This window comes from Sarcophilus harrisii, chromosome 3, assembly GCF_902635505.1.
Source record: "Sarcophilus harrisii chromosome 3, mSarHar1.11, whole genome shotgun sequence".
Lineage (NCBI taxonomy): Eukaryota > Metazoa > Chordata > Mammalia > Dasyuromorphia > Dasyuridae > Sarcophilus > Sarcophilus harrisii.
The window spans coordinates 201,191,673-201,204,327 of NC_045428.1; the positions used below are offsets into that span (position 1 = coordinate 201,191,673).

Sequence of the window (12,655 nt, forward strand, 5' to 3'; positions counted from 1 at the left end):
ATTCATTTAAGTATAATTTGCAAAAAACTGTGAGGCTTCATCATATTGATTACATCAAGTCTTAGGATATTTCAGAGCCTCCAAAATGAGATCATAATCATTCAAAAGAATTTCCCCTGGCTAGTTATATCAGAAAAATGAAGCTAATGAAGACTGCCTTTTATTTAGAAATATTACATACATATAGTATTATGCATATTTAGTGGACAACTTGTAAAGCTCATTCACTAAAATATACATTATGTAAATATATGACTGTGAGTATGAGAATGTATGTATGTGCATGTGAGACAGACAGATTGAGAGACAGAGTATCTTAAACACACTGCAAAATGGTAGATGAGTTTGGCTAAAAACTAAATAGGAGTGGGGGGGGTTGAATTAATTTTGGAAATTTTGGGAATTTTTTTTAATAATCCCAAATTTATATTTAAGTAAAGGATCATTTAAAACTATGAACATTCTTCTGGTGATCTTATATTTCTGTGAATCATGGAAAACTACAGTATCTGAAAACTGAAGATCAGGATTAACCAAAGGGCATTGAAGCATCATTGTATGATGGCTATGAGTAGGCTAAAGCACATTACAAGTGAGGAATTACTAACAACAGATTGTGCAAAATATTATGAAAAAATGTACATTCAACAAAAAAGATGGGTTGGCACATGTCAAAATTAAGATTCTAATTGTCATGAGAACTTTAGGTACTCATTTCTGTCGATTTAATATGTCCTGGGTAGAAATCTTGAGAAAGGACATGGAGAAGAGTGACAAACATGGGAAAACATGAGCTTCTGAACTACATCGCCATTGACAGTAAAATCACTGTTGCACAGGAGTGTAGCTTCATGCAAAATAAGCATTTAAAATGAGAGCAGAGAATTCATGATTTTTTCTTAAAACTGATTTATTTGCATAGGTATTCTGGAAAGAGAATTCAACCATAGAAATAGTGAGTTGGCAACAAGGTGATTTACAATGTCAAGGCAAGCTACATCAATGGGTGCTCCATCTAGGAACCAGGAAGTTTTAAAAATGATAATTATTTTTCAAAATAATGGATTTTCTTTGTAATCTTATATATTTTATGTATTTAAAATGTTCTTGTAAGAAGTAGTCCAGAAATTCTGCCACACTGCCAAAGGGGTTCATGAGTCCTCACCAAAGAATAAGAACCTTATAAACTATATAAATCCAAATAATAAATAAATAATTTCAGAGTTGGAAATTTCACATTTACATGCAAATTGAATAACTCTATTGATTTTGATTAACACACACAAACATTTTTTATTCAGTACTAGATCTTTCATTGAGGTTCGAAAATAGAGCATCAAATGCCAAATAGAGCTTGCACTCAAACTTACTCTCTGGCGTAAAACAGTTCCTAATAATCCCATGGAAACATTTTAAGAACTATAATGCATTTTACTACATAAGATATAAAACCTTATGCATTTTATTTTCAGATAATGGCAAATAAATGCAATGTTTTTGAAAGAGATCTTTCAGAGCAAAAGATGGTAAATACCCAAGGATTAGTGCTTAATACCACACTTTACACCCTCCTAGAGCAAGAGCAATGGTAAATTGACTAATTATCTACAATATGAGTCCCAGCTGCTCCTGAATGTTGCCATTCCAACTGATTTTCTGTCAATCAAACATTAAATGAGACTTAAAGAGGATAAAAGAACCCACACTAGAGATTTACAGGGTTTTTTTTTCCCCTTCATGACCATATGAATGCATTTTTTCTATAGTAAATTCTCTGGAATAGCTAAAGGACATTTTTCACCTCCTCATTTTAATTAAATTCCACCCAATTGTAGAGGCCAGTTATTGTGGTCGTGGGAAGTTCTAAAGTCCAGTTCTCCCATGGATCAATTGATATCACAAGGTCACTCAATGCCCTATCCACCAACAATAATTAAAATCTTCAGTGACAAAATAAATATAAAATTAAGCTTGTTGTCCAGTCATGATCCCATTTGGGGCTTTTTTTGGACAAAGATACTGCAATGGTTTGCCATTTCTTTCTCCAGCTCATTTTATGGATGAAGAAACTATGGGGAACAAAGCTAAGTGACTTGCCCAGGCTCACACAGATCGTAAGTGTCTAAAGCCAGATTTGAAGTTAGGAAGATGAGTCTTCCTGATTCCAAGTCCAGCACTTTTTTCACTTCATCTAGCTAGCCAAACTTTTAATACTCTCAGGGAATCTTTGATGACTATAAATTATGGGCCTGTTACTGTCACCATTAGTAAAGAGATTTCACACAACAGAGGTTCATAAAACTTATAAAACCACAGATCCTGACATGTGTATAGCTATATATACAAGAATGCAAACATGTACATATCATATGCATATGCACATACACAAATATACATTATGTAAATATGTTGTAGTGGTGGTAATTTCAATCCTGTCCAACTCTTTGGGACCCCATTTGGAATATATTAGAGTGGCTTGCCATTTTCTTCTCTGGCTTATTTTACAGATGAGGAAATGGAGGCAAATAGGGTTAAATAACTGGTCCAGGACCACAAACTAGTAAATATCTCTATGTGTATATGTGTGCATACATATGCATACCAAACCAACAAGACAACATAATATAGTAGATTCTGTTATCCTTGAAGTCAGTAATAAATCAATGAATGAATGTATACATGCAAACTATGCTCAAGCACTATTCAAAGCAATGGAGAAACTTATAGAAAAAAGTAAATAGCCCCTAGTTTCAAAGATTTGTAAGAAGTAGACATATTCTGGTTGAAAGAGATGGCAATGGAGATAGTAAGAATAATGCTACTAGATGGAAGCTAATTCCTGGAGTCTACATAGAATAGTGGGAAAGCACATACTAAGGCCCAGTAGGCCACAAAATGTAGCAAATCTCTAACCAGGATGGGTAAGGAAAATAGAAAGTGTAATGTTCTTTTGGGTTTGGTCTTCTTGGGGTCTCTGGGGCTGCCTTCCTTTCAGAGTAATCACCACAAGAGTTGCCAGGGATTAAAGTCCAGATTCTTTATTATCTCCTCCTTGGGGTTGGGCAGCTTTCTGGAGAGCCTTTCAGACTGGCTTTGGTCTCAGTTGAGAAATGCAGGAGGAGAACCTGCCACTAGTGGCCTGACCGAAGATCAAATGAGTCTCTCTCCTTGGATCTGAGAGCTTGAGCTCCTGCCTCCAGTTCTCTTGTCTTCTCTGCCTCTGTCTGTCTGAATCTGACTGAGGCTCCCAGTTTATATGCTCTACACTGAGTATAAACCAATCATTGTATCCCCAGGAAACCATTATTTGTTGTAAGATTAAATCAATCATACTGAACTTAGAGAACTATTAAGCACCATGCTAAACTAGATAACCATTGTCTCATCAATTCCACTTAGTACCTTGGAAGAATCCTTGTTTCAAGTTCAGAATTCTGACCCATAACATAGGAAATATCTATTGACAAGAAAGTAGGGGGTAGGAAAGGTTTTCTCAATGTGTCCTCTTCTGCTAGGGTGCTATTTGATGGAATTGTGGTTGGATTGGTGGGGAAGATAGAAACAGCAAGATCTGGGTTAAAATTCCAAATCTAAAACATAGATTAACATAGATAATATTATTCAAACCATTTAAATTACCAGAACCCTTAACTACTGTCTAGTACAGGGGTCCTCAAACTTTTTAAATAGGGGGCCAGTTCACTGTCCCTCAGACTATTGGAGGGATGGACTATAATAAAAACAAAAACTTTGTTTTGTGGGCCTTTAAAGAAACTTCATAGCTCTGGGTGAGGGGGATAAACGTCCTCAGCTGCTGCATCTGGCCCTGGGCTGTAGTTTGAGGACCCCTGTGCGAGAGTCTAGGGTTATAAATTGCAGAGAAAGTACAAATATGGAAGGAAAATGAAATCTAAATTCTCTAGAAATAAAATCATAGATTCATTGCCATCTTAACCTATGTACATATAAAATTTCATGCTTATAAAGAGGTTTCACTATAATACATAAAGTACATATATAAATACATAATGTAAATGTCTTTTCTATATAGTTACTACCATAATCTCCATTTAAGTAACAATGTAATTTCAACTACATTTTCTTGGCTTCTACTATTTATATTTTTTCATTGGAGTGAAAAAAATGCTCACTGATAGCAGCCTTAGGTAGATAGTCAAAGTAGGTTTTAAATGTGACTACTCCCAATGGGAGAAGCAATGAATCATATCTGCTTGCAAAATTCCCACTACATAATTGCTTGTCCATAATAATCTATGAAATTATCCCATTTCTGGAGTTTGCACATATGGCACATAAAATATGTCACTTTTTTATGATTCATAGACTTCTATGCTATCCAACATCAATCCATTTTTGAAGCAAACAGATGTTTATTTCTAAATAGGATAGAAAAGAGAATTCTCTAAGAACTATGGTATATGCATTACTTTCCAAAAAAAAAAAAAAAAAGAAAGAAAACATTTGTAATTGGGAAGAAAATGTTAAAAGCCTCAAACCCCAAGAAAAACAGCAGCCTAAGTGTTGACAAGTTACAAGTATTTAAAATGATTACCTGGGCTTCTGTTCTATAGAAAATGGGAAGATAAATCAGGATTATATTTTCACTGACCATATGTTGCTTCTAGAATTCAAAGGCACCTTGTCTGAAATTAGAGATATGAAAATTATAAGCCCTTTTCAAGGAGGAGGAATTTTCACATATGAGCTTTTAGCTCTCGAAAATTAAAACAGAACAAAACAAAACAAAACCCAAACTATTAAATTTCAACCAGTATAAAAATTCTATTTTACCAAAAAAAAAAAGAACAAAATAAAAAACAAAATGATGGGGAAATTATTTTTTCTAGAGTTATTAATTAATCCATGAGTCAGAGACTATAAATTCTAACCTAAGTTCTGATAAATACTGTTTTGATGAATTTATTTAACAAATTAAGAATAATACTGACTTCTGGATTAACTAGTGATCTAAAAAACAGGGAACTTTCATAAGGTTTTTTTTTTTTTGTTTGTTTTTTGTTTTGGTGAAGCAATTGGGGTTAAGTGATTTGCCTAAGGTCACACAGCTAGTAAGTGTTAGATGTCTGAGGTCACATTTGAAATCAGGTCCTCCTGAATCCAGGGCTGGTGGTCTATCTACTGCACCATCTAGTTGCCCCTTTAATCATAATTTCTTAACAATGTTTACGTATCCCGCTATCTCTAAAATTACCTGTCATCTCTCTCCTGACAAATACAGTCATATCATTTGACATTGTTGATCATCTGGTTTTCCTGGATGTTTTCTCTTCTCTTGAATTTCTTGAACCCTTCTACCATTCTAATAGCTCATTCTCAGTCTCCTTCAAGGATTGGTCATTAAGAAAATATTTCCCAATTGTCAGTCTGACGCAAGACTCAGTCCTAGCTTCCCTTCTCTTGTACCTCCATAATCTTTCTCAGTGAACTCATCACCTCCCATGGATTTAATTATTACCTCTATGTTAATGACTCTTATCTAGATATGCAGACCCAGGTTCTTCTTGACTTTCAAACTTTTAACTTTGTATTGGACATTTCACAAATGACATCCCAGAATTAGTCAAAAAACATTTCTTAAGATTACCAAGTACAGAACTGTGCTATGCCTGGCCAGGGATACAAAACAAGATAAAAAATAGCCCTCTTCTCTCAAGGTGTTCATTCAAATTTCAAACTTATTATGTCAAAAGCAGAACTAATTATGTCTACCCCCAAAGCCATTCTTTCTCCAAACTTTTTAGTTTCTGGCAAGGGGATCACTCTTCTTTTCACGTCTGTAACCTTAACATTGAACTCAATTCTTCACTTTTCTTCACTCTACACATCTAATCAGTTGCCAGATTTTTCTGTTTCTATTGCTAAAGTATCTCTTCTATCTGATCCTTTTTAAAATTTTATTATATCTTTTTATTTACAAAACATATGCATAGGTAATTTTTTCAATATTGAATCTTACAAAACCTTCAGTTCCAAATTTTCTCCTCCTTCCCCTCACCCCTTCCCCTAGATGGCATCTAGTAGTGGTTTGTCAAGCACTAGATTGCTATAGTTATTGACTATTTTGTCCTGTGAACCTAACCTATTCCACTGATCAACTAATCTGTTTCTTAGTACCAAATGGTTTTGATGACCGCTGCTTTATAATATTATCTGATCCTTCTTTACTTTGCTGTACCTGTTGTTGAGAGATTGGGATATGAACCCATGATTTTTTTTCCTTGGTGGAAGAATTTTGCTCCATTCATTGAAATCCTTGGCTCAAACTGCTGCATGGGGTTCTGCAAACTTACATGTTTCACCCATGGTCTCATATTTAGTAGGTTTCACAGGAAAAGTTTGAATCCAACTTTCCTAACTCCCAAACTGGCCTTGTCTCCATTACTCTAAATTGCTTTTTTTGTAAAAAAAAAAATAGTAATGCATTATATTTGCATGCTAGCATAAAATTATGCCAATATAATAATTTATATTTATAATAAATATATATACATAATAAAATTATGCAACATATAGTAGGTATCAAAGACTTACACACACAGGTGCACACACACACACTTTTGTAATTGTGTTGTTTTCAGTTGTGTTCAACTCTTTGTGACCCTATTTAGGTTTGTCTTGGCAAAGATATTGGAGTAGTTTGCCTTTTCCTTCTCCAGGTCTTTTTACAAATAAGGAAATTGATGCAAAATAAGCTAAATAATTTGCCTAAGATTGCTCAGCTAGTCAGTATCCAAAGCCATATTTGAACTCAGGACGATGAATGAGTCTTTCTGATTCTAGGTTTGGCACTCTATATACTATGCCACTTAACTGCCCTTCTGCCCAAAATTTATATGTATAACACACATACATATTCACTTTTTCACTTTCTCATTTCCTTGAATTTCTTTGACATTTCTACATTAAATTATTTTCCCTTGTAGACACCATTTCTAACAAAGATTGAGCTGACCAGCTTTGAATAAAGAATTCTTTTTCACTTTAGATATTCTTCAAAACAAACAACACTTTTTAGGCTTTAATCAACAGAAAAAAAAAATTCATTAGATTTTTTCTCCCCTAAAAGTGAAAAAAAAAACACCTTATCCAATCTTAACTTTTTGTTAATTATGTAATGATGAGTCATATTTTCTAACAATTTCCATTTAAAAATGGAAAATTAATTAAAATATATTTTACTTTTCAATCATATTAGTTCTATTGAATAAGAAAAATACCATATAAATATATACATATGCACACAACCACATACATATACAAACATATGATTATATATATATATATATATATATATATATATATATGGATTCAATCTACCCAAAACATACATTAATCACATAAGACCATTAAAAACACTTTTTAAACGATATAAAGAATTATACTGGAAAAACATTAGTTATTTATGACTAGTGTTAACAAATAGACATAAATCATACTTTGAAGCAAGACTTTTTAAGACTTTATTTCAAAAATAATAATGCTTAAGAACAAAGTTTAATGTGCACTATTAAAGTTCTATTAAAGACTGTTTAAGTATAAAAACAAAAGTATTGAAGAAGAGATACATTAAAGGTTATACATATGGAAATAGGCACTTCACAGATACATGTATGAGTTTCTATAGTCTCAAAGTGAAAAATAACTGGAAAAAGAGGATTAAAGTTATAACATTCTACTGCAAAGCAAGGGTTAACTATTACTTCTGTACTATAACTCCCAGTGGACATAAATGCTGATGAATTAGTTTGATTTGGCCATTGACTCATTTTTTAGTTCAATCTATTGGGAGATCTCATTCATGGGAATATGCCTTTGACATTTAATGGAAATCAGTAAGAAAAGAGCTTTGACTTTGTAGAAATTTACTTCATGTCCTGGACTGTCTATGCTATAGAGCAAAAGACATAAGTGCAGAGAACATAAATATAATAAAATCTAACCTAACTGAAATGCTTGGGGATGGGGATAATCTGTGAAATTTTATATTCAATTTAACTATTTACTTTAAAAACTCTTTTTTTCATTATCAACTAATTCTGCTGAAAACATTTCTAAAATGTCTTTGTTTATCATCTTGACTTCCGAGGACCAAATTATGACACTTAAAACATCCCTCCTTTTTTGCAGAAAGATAGTGGACAAAAGGTGCAGAAGGAAAATCCTGATATTCAGATATCTCAGTGTGTTGGTTAAAAGTTGTCTGTTTTTTACTGGACAGATATTTTCCAAACTTCCCAGTTTCTGGCAAATGAACCATCTCATTTCTGGATCTGTAACTTTGGCATTTGGCTTAATTCTTCATTCTTCCTCAACTTATACATCTAACCAGTTGCCAGATGCTTCTGTTTCTACCTCTAAAATATGTCTTGCATTTGATGTCTTCTTTTCTGTTGCTGTTGTTGAGAGAATGGGTGGGATCTGGACCTGTGATTTTTTTCTTGGTAGAAGAATTTTGCTCCACTGATTCAAATCCTTGGCTTAGGCTGTTGTATGAGGGTTCTGAGAACTTATATGTCTTCCCTATAGCTAGTATGCATCAGAAAAAAAGTTTGAATCCAACTTTCCTGACCCCCAAGCTGATTATCATTCCATTATCCCAAGCTGCCTCTCTTGTAACAGTAGTATGCATTACATTTTATATGCTGGTATACATTATATATATATAATATACATTATATATTATGTATATAATATGTACTAAATATATTACATACACACATATACATACACACACTTGTGCTATTTTCAATTGTGTCCAACTCTTTGTGACTTGGTTTTTAGTCATTTTTCAGTGATATCCAATGCTTTGTCACCCCTTTTGGGGTTTTCTTAGCATAGATACTGGAGTGGTTTCCTATTTCCTTCTCCAGCTCATTTTACAGATAAGGAAATGGAGGCAAACAGCATTAAGTGAACTGTCCAGGGTCATACAGCTAGGAAGTATCTAAGACTGGATTTGAACTTTGGTGTTGAGACTCCAGTCTCAGCATTCTATCCACTACGTCACCTAGATACTGCTAACAAACTACTTATGCCCTAACTATTTCACTACCTATCTCAAAAAACAGTTAAGACAACATTTTGTATAATGGAGAGCATTATATAAATATCAATTACAGTTTTCCTGAGGAAAACAGCTAATTCCTAAACAAAACAAAACAAAAACAAACAAAAAAACCCACCTCTCAAAAGGTTAATTCTCCTACATCTAAAAAATAATCTTTAATTTCAATGAAATAAATTTTAAGTATTCCAGAGCACCCAAATATTAGCATTTTAATTTCCTATTGACATTCAATGTTTATATATTTTTGATCTTTAAAAATACATTTTATTTTCTACAAATTCCATGTAAGGACAATTTGTAATATTCAAGTATTTTTTAAAATTTCAAAATTCAATTTTTTTCTTTTTTTCCTTCTCCTTCCCTTCTTTCTTCCATGAGATGATGAGCAATCTGATGTAGGTTATAGATGTGTAATTTATATTTGTACTTTTAATTTGAAAATGAGTAAGGGGAAAATCAGCAAAACATTGTAATGATAAATAATGCTAACACCCCAAAAAAGTTAGCATAGTATGGAAAGTTGAAAAGATAAGAGGAGAGTGCCACCAAATCACCAAGGACAGTGACTTAAGCCTTTTCTTCATTTGAGAGGGCTTGTGACTATCATTACTTTAAACTAGTAAAACATGAATAATCAGAGAGGAAAACCTAATATAACATTGGCAACTCTTTAGATGAGATGCTTTGTTCCCTGCCAGGCCAATAAAATACAAATCAGTCCTTGTAAAAAAGAATAAACACCTCATAAAACTTCATTCTCTTATTCTAAATGTACTATGAGCATATTATTATTGCCTTGGGAGCAACATTTTGCCTCTCAATCATACTGTACATCAATCTATTTACCAGTCAAGAAATATTTGTTAATGCCTAATCTGTGCCAGGTACAAAACTAGGTACTGCAGATACAAATAGTTTTTACTTGCAAGAAACATATTTTAATGAAGGAAGATATACACTTATATATATGTATGTATGTATGTATATTGAAACAACTAGGTAATATACTATGTGCTAAGTTGGAGTAAGGAAGACCTGATTTCAAATCCACTTAGTAAAGAATATTTGCTTATTTGAGAGTATTTGTTTTCATTGTTTTCCATTTAAATAAAATTTTAACAAAGCACCATAATCACCTCATATTTCAATCCATGCTTACAATGCAGCTACATAGTAAGATTTAAGACACCATGGCCAATTAGAACATTCCAAGTATGGTGTACCTTTATGAAATTAATGCCGAATAGTGGATAGGAGCTAACATAGGATAAAGAGCCATGGTTTAATTATTAAAAGCAAAACATGGTGTTCTTCCAAAAAGTTCCATTTGCATTATTCTGTTTCAGTCTAAAGATAATAAAGTCTTAAAAAGGTTTCCTACAGAAAAGATTAGCCATTGGGAATGAATTTACTTCTGGACCAAAAGAACAAGCCTATTTTTTCTGTTTTGCATTTAAGGACATGAATGAAAGGGATGCTCCTCTTTTTGCTATTATTATAGCAGAAGTCTGGCTCAGCAACAAAACTTAGTGTTAGGAACAATGAGTTCTAGTCTTATGTTTTCTAGTCTTGTGTAGTCTTGGACAAACCCCTGAATTTGCTTTGATTTGTGAAATGAGGATAAGAATACTGTATGTGCTGTGAAAATTAGCTAATCAATCACTTCAAATTACTAAGATTAAAATCTGCTTTAAATGCAAATGCAAGGCATTTTGTAGGGTATGAATATATTCTCATGATCCACATGTGCCTAGTCTCTTAAAGCTAGTTCTAGAGAAAAACATATTGGGTATTTTAATTTTTTTTCTTTTTATTAAATAACTTTTTATTGACAGAACCCATGCCAGGGTAATTTTTTACAACATTAGCCCTTGCATACACTTCTGTTCCGATTTTTCCCCTCCTTCCCTCTACCCCCTCCCCCAGATGGCAAGCAGTCCTATACATGTTAAATAGGTGGCAGTATATCCTAGATACAATATATGTGTGCAGAACCGAACAGTTCTCTTGTTGCACAGGGAGAATTGGATTCAGAAGGTAGAAATAACCCGGGAAGAAAAACAAAAATGCAAACAGTTTACATTCATACTGGGTATTTTTAAAAACACATTTCTTGTGTCTAATGTAGGAGGAAGTCCTAGAGACACAGCCATATATATACATGATATAGAACAACCATTTATATGGAATATTTGGGGAAAAAGAATTCTCTTTCCTTGAAATGCAGAGAAACTTAACATGGTTAAAAGACACAGAGTTTTCCAATTGAAATTTGGAAGACAGCCAAAATTTAGAAAATTTTCAACTTTAAGAGATAAAAGCAAAGAACTGCCAAGCACTTAAATCCACAAATATGAGATATGATTAAATTGACAAAGTATGTGGAGAATTCCACACACTTTTTTACATATGGAACTCCCTTATTAGCAAAACATTCATATTGATTGAACTCTAAAACATTCATTAATTGCCTACTAATCACAGGCTAGTTAATGCCTGAGACATGAAATTTAGGTAATTTATTGTTACTGCTCTTATGGATTTTTTAATTTATTAGGAGGAATTGTGCTAGTGATGCAAACAGATGGCTTTGTGAGGTCTGAAGGGAAAAGGACAATTGTCAATTAGAACAACCATTTTCAAAATGGGATGAGATGTTATCAATGTGAGAACAAGCAAACTACAAAAAAATTGCAGAGATGACACTTTCCCTTCTCCCAGTCTGAGTTTTCTATCAGCCACATTATGAAGTAAATATAATGATATAATTAGGTCTGACAAAAGTCTGATAAAATCAATTTATCATGAAGATTATTTATAAAATATAGATTTAAACACAATATGAGCCTGTGCTATGTGTATGTTGTGTTTTAAGATATTAGTTAATGATAGCTTGAAGCTACTACAATTACAAACATGTTTCAAAACTAAAAAAAATCAGAATATGAAGATGGACCTAATCTTTCAGTATGTCTAACAGCCTAGGAAGTTGTTGTTGTTGTTGTTGTTGTTGTTGTTGTGTGTGTGTATACAACATGAATGTATATATTTTAATATTTTTATTTTACATGTGAAACAATTTTATAGTTTTTTTTTAATTTAGAGTTCCAGATTCTCTTCCTTTCTCCCTCTGCATTGAGAAGGCACATGTGAAGTTATGCAAAACAATTCCACAAAAGTCATGTTGTAAAAGAAAACATAGATCTCCTTCCTCCTCTTCCCTTCCCAGAAAACCCCATAAGAAAAACAAAGTAAAAAAAAAGTTTGCCTTAGTATGTATTCAGACACAATTACTTCTTTCTCTGGGTAAGAATAGCATAAAGTCCTTCAGAGTAGCCTTGGATCATTACTCAGAATAGCAGTCATTCACAGCTGATCATCCCACAACATTGCTGTTACTTTGTAAACAGTACATTTCACTTTTCTTGAGCTCATGGAGGACTTTCTAGGTTATTCTGAATGCATCCTGCACATGATTTCTTATAGAACAATAATATCAGAATCACATACCACAATTCATTTAGCCATTCCCCAATTGATGGGCAT

General features: G+C 33.0%; 1 protein-coding gene across 3 annotated transcripts in view; it reads right to left on the minus strand.

Annotated features, from left to right (window-relative positions):
• Window positions 1-12,655, minus strand: part of FRMPD4 (FERM and PDZ domain containing 4) — a 723,029-nt gene that overhangs the window by 516,747 nt on the left and 193,627 nt on the right. The gene's annotated exons all lie outside the window — the stretch shown is intronic.